Below are 4996 nucleotides of genomic sequence, written 5' to 3'. Positions count from 1 at the left end.
GCCCAGAGAGCCCTGTGTTCCAGCTCCAGTGGTAAGTGACAAGCTTTCCCATAAACCAGTTGATAAGGGGACATCCCAAGTGGTGTTTTGAATGCTGTTTTATATGCCCAAAGAGCATCATCCAGCTTCTTCGACCAATCCTTTCTTGATGCACCCACAGTCTTTTCCAGAATCCTCTTTAGCTCTCTGTTGGATATCTCAGTTTGTCCACTTGTTTGGGGATGATATGGTGTAGCTACCTTATGTTTTACCCCATATCGTAGGAGAAGAGCTTCTAGTGGTTTGTTACAAAAATGGCTCCCTCCATCACTGATGAGTGCTCGTGGGACTCCAAACCGGCTAAAGATATTCTTCCTGAGGAAGTTCATGACATCCTTGTTATCATTTGTTGGGGTTGCAATAGCCTCTACCCACTTGGAGACGTAATCTACTGCCACCAAAATGTAATTGTTTGCATATGAGGTTGGGAATGGTTCCATGAAATCAATTCCCCACACATCAAACAGTTCCAGTTCCCAGATGAAATTCTGTGGCATCTCATTTCTTTTGGGTAAGTTTCCAGATCTTTGGCATTCATTGTAGCTCCTTACTAGTTTTTTTGCATCTTTGAAAAGGGTGGGCCAAAAGAATCCGCTTTGTAACACTTTTGCTGTAGTTCTGTCTCCTCCAAAGTGTCCTCCATAACATGAGCCATGGCAGTTCCACAGGACCTCTCGTCCTTGTTCTTCTGAAACACATCTTCTAAGGATCCCATCTGAACACTTCTTGAAGAGATATGGCTCATTCCAGACAAAGTATTTTGCATCATTCAGGAGCTTCTTTTTTTGATGTTTATTTATCTCTGGAGGTAATGCTCCAGATGCCTTGAAGTTGGCAATGTCTGCGAACCATGGTGCTTTGTGAATTGTTATCAACTGCTCATCCGGGAAGAGCTCGTTCACACTTGTATCATGTGCTCCACCTTTACCATGAGGGATCCTGGATAGGTGATCTGCTACCTTGTTTTCCACTCCCTTCTTATCTCTAATTTCAATATTGAATTCCTGCAACAATAAGATCCATCTTATTAGTCTTGGTTTTGATTCTTGCTTGGCAAACAAATATTTAAGTGCTGTGTGATCTGTAAAAACAATCACTTTAGCACCAATGAGGTATGATCTAAACTTGTCAAATGCAAAAACTATTGCTAGTAACTCCTTTTCAGTAGTGGTATAATTTCTTTGAGTATCATTAAGAACTTTGCTAGCATAGTATATCACATGGACTAAGTTGTCTTTCCTCTGTCCTAACACTGTCCCAACTGCAAAATCAGATGCATCACACATCAATTCAAACGGTAAATTCCAATCAGGTGGGGAAATGATAGGAGCAGAGGACAACCTCATTTTCAAATTTTCAAAGGCTAACATGCATGTTTCATCAAAGATAAATGGTGTATCAGATATAAGGAGATTGCTTAAGGGCTTGGCTATCTTTGAAAAATCTTTAATAAATCTTCTATAAAAACCAGCATGCCCCAAAAAGTTCCTAATTGCCCTGACATCACTGGGTGGAGGCAGTTTTTCAATGAGTTCTACTTTAGCTCTGTCAACCTCAATGCCTTGGTTAGAAACCTTGTGACCCAGGACTATTCCTCCTGTCACCATAAAGTGGCATTTCTCCCAGTTCAAGACCAAATTGGTCTCTTGGCATCTTTTCAATACCAAGGCGAGGTGATGTAGACAACTAGGGAAGGAATCTCTGAATACCGAGAAATCATCCATAAAAACTTCAATGAATTTTCCTATCATATCTGAAAAGATAGAAAGCATGCAGCGTTGGAAAGTTGCAGGTGCATTACATAACCCAAATGGCATGCGCCTGTAGGCAAACACTCCATATGGGCAAGTGAATGAGGTTTTCTCTTGATCTCTGGGATCAACCACTATTTGGTTATATCCTGAATAACCGTCGAAAAAACAATAATATGCGTGCCCTGCAAGTCTTTCCAACATCTGATCCATGAATGGAAGGGTGAAATGATCTTTTCGTGTAGTCTTATTGAGCTTCCTGTAGTCTATGCACATCCGCCATCCTGTGACTGTCCTTGTAGGAATTAATTTGTTCTTCTCATTGAGAACCACGGTGATTCCTCCCTTTTTTGGGACAACATGCACAGGGCTAACCCACGGGCTGTCTGAGATTGGGTAGATCACCCCTCCCTACCATAACTTCATAACTTCTTTCTGTACTACTTCCTTCATGATAGGGTTCAACCTCCTTTGGGATTGAATGGATGGTTTGGCATCATCTTCCAGCAGTATCTTGTGCATGCATATGGCTGAACTTATCCCCTTTAGGTCAGCAAGAGTCCAACCAATGGCGTCTTTGTGTTGTCGCAGTACTTTGAGCAATTCTTCCTCTTGATCTTGGCTGAGGCATGAACTTATGATCACTGGGTAACTTTTATGTTCTCCTAAGTATGCATAATTTGAGAGTGGGTGGTAGTGCTTTAAGTTCAAGTTTGGGTGCTTCTGACTTTTCGTTTTCTTCCTTTGGTGCACCTTGTATATGAATCTCTGCTGTTGCAACCTCTTCACTTGATTCAGATTCCTCATCTACCAATCTCTCAGGTTCTTCAGGTTCTTCTTCTTCAAAATTCTCTTGCACTTCCTCCTCAAGTAGATCTAACCTCATGCATTCCCCCAATTGTTCTGGTGGGTAACTCATGGCCTTGAACACATTGAATGTCATCTTTTTCATTGTGTAGTCTTAAGGTAAGATCACCTTTTTGGACATCAATGACAGCTCCAGCAGTGGCCAAGAACAGTCTTCCCAGGATGATGGAAGCCTTGGCTTCCTCCTGCATGTCCAGCACTACAAAGTCTGGTGGGAAGATAAAATCTCCCACTTTCACCAGCAAATCTTCTACGACGCCATGTGGGAACTTGAACGACCTGTCTGCCAACTGTAGGGCCATTTTTGTTGGTTTAGCCTCCTCTATCTTCATCTTCCTCATCATAGCTACTAACATCAAGTTGATGCTGGCTCCTAAGTCACAAAGGGCTTTCTCCACTGTGATTTCCCCTATAATGCAAGGGATCTGAAAACTCCCAGGATCCTTCAATTTTTGGGGCAATTTGTGCTGAATGATAGCACTACACTCTTCTGTTAGTATCACAATCTCGTTGTTCTTCCAACTTCTTTTCTTAGTCATGAGCTCCTTCAAGAACTTGGCGTAGAGTGGCATTTGTTCTATTGCTTCAGCAAAGTGTATGTTGATTTGCAGCTTCTTGAAGATTTCCAAAAATCTCGAAAACTGATTGTCATCTCCCTTCTTCTTTAGTTGCTGAGGGTATGTGACTCTTGGGATGTCTGGTTTCAGCACTCTTTCCCCTTTTTATGAACTCAAAGTTGGAACTTGAGCTTCGTCCTGCTCTTCTTGTGGTTTCTGGGGGGTTTCCTTCAGTTCCTTCCCACTCCGAAGGGTGATAGCCTGACACTCCTCCCTTTTGGTTGAGTTAGTTTTACTGCGAAGGTTGTGGCTGGGAATTTGCTTGAATAAATAGCCAATTTGTGTCTCAAGCTTCTTGATGGCAGCATCCTGATTTTGCATATTTGACTGCACTTCCTCTCTGAATGCTTTACTGTCTTGGATATCCTTGCATATGCCTTCAAGTAGATTTTCAATCCTTGAGATTCTTTCATCAAATGATGACAGGTCAGGTTGAGGAGGGTCGTTCTGGCCTTGATATGAATGTGGAGAGGTGTTGTTATTAGGATGTTGATATGGTCTAGATGTGAAATTGTTTGGATTTGGGCGTCTTTGATCAAGGCTTTGGTCTTGTTGATTTCTCCACCCAAAGTTCGGGTGATTCCTCCATCCAGGGTTGTAATTCTTGGAGTATGGATCATGGTTCTGCCTAGGTGAATTCCCAATGTAGTTGGCTTGCTCCTGACTACCCTCTGCTTCTTCATTCACTCCTTCTTGGGTTGTTGATGAAGTGGAGATTGCTGCCACTTGGTTCCTCTCCATCTTCTTGGTGAGGTCAGCCAGCTGTTGGGTAATGAGCTTGTTTTGGGCCAACAGAGCATCTACATTGTTTAGCTCCATTATTCCTCTTGTGTTCCCTCTTTCGGAAGCATAGAAGTAGTCGTTCTCTGCTACTGTTTCAATGACATCTATAGCCTCCTCAATGGTTTTCTTCTTGTTCAAAGATCCTCCAGATGAATGGTCTACGGCCTTCTTTGACTAATAAGAGAGCCCTTCATAGAAAATGTGAAGCTGCACCCATTCGTTGAACATGTCAGGTGGACACCTCCTTGTCAGGTCTTTAAACCTCTCCCATGCTTCATATAGAGTCTCACCATCTTGTTGTCTGAAGGTTTGGACCTCAGCTCTCAGCCTATTGATTCTTTGAGGAGGGTAAAATCTTGCTAAGAATTTGTTCACCACGTCTTCCCAAGTTGTCAAGCTTTCCCTTGGGAAAGATTCTAGCCACTTGGCTGCCTTATCCCTGAGTGAGAATGGAAATAAAAGTAGTCTATAGGTGTCAGGATGAACATCATTAGACTTCACTGTGTCACATATTATCAGGAAGGTGGTTAAATGTTGATTTGGGTCCTCTTGGACACTTTCTCCGAACGAACAGTTGTTCTGCACAAGGGTGATGAGCTATGGCTTCAGTTCAAAATTGTTGGCATGGATGGTTGGCTTTTGAATACTACTTCCACAGTTTCCTGGGTTTGGATTGATATAAGAGCCTAAAACTCTTCTATCCTCCCCAGTATGATTTGCTCGACCTCTTCTTCATGATGGTTTTCCATGTTTTCTTCCATGTTTGGTTCAAAGTATTCCTCAAAGTGTTCCTCCTCTTCTTTAGCACCAACTACATGTTTGTCTCTTTCCTCCCTCCTTAGTCTAAGGAAGGTTCTCTCAGGTTCAGAATCAAAGGAAGTTGAAGCCCCGCTTCTTCTCCCTGTCATAAAACCAACAAGTACAAGCAAAGAGAATAGG

General features: G+C 42.4%; 1 non-coding gene across 1 annotated transcript; it reads left to right on the top strand.

Moving 5' to 3' along the window:
* The first annotated feature begins 4283 nt into the window (after window positions 1-4283).
* Window positions 4284-4387, top strand: LOC112767758 (small nucleolar RNA R71). Its single transcript, XR_003185199.1, has one exon. It is a non-coding gene; the product is annotated as a small nucleolar RNA R71 (small nucleolar RNA).
* The last annotated feature ends 609 nt before the right edge of the window (window positions 4388-4996 follow it).

The sequence above is a fragment of the Arachis hypogaea genome, chromosome 17 (assembly GCF_003086295.3).
Source record: "Arachis hypogaea cultivar Tifrunner chromosome 17, arahy.Tifrunner.gnm2.J5K5, whole genome shotgun sequence".
In the NCBI taxonomy this organism is placed as follows: domain Eukaryota; kingdom Viridiplantae; phylum Streptophyta; class Magnoliopsida; order Fabales; family Fabaceae; genus Arachis; species Arachis hypogaea.
Note: the sequence above shows the minus strand (reverse complement) of the source record. Positions and strands in the feature narration are given on the sequence as shown.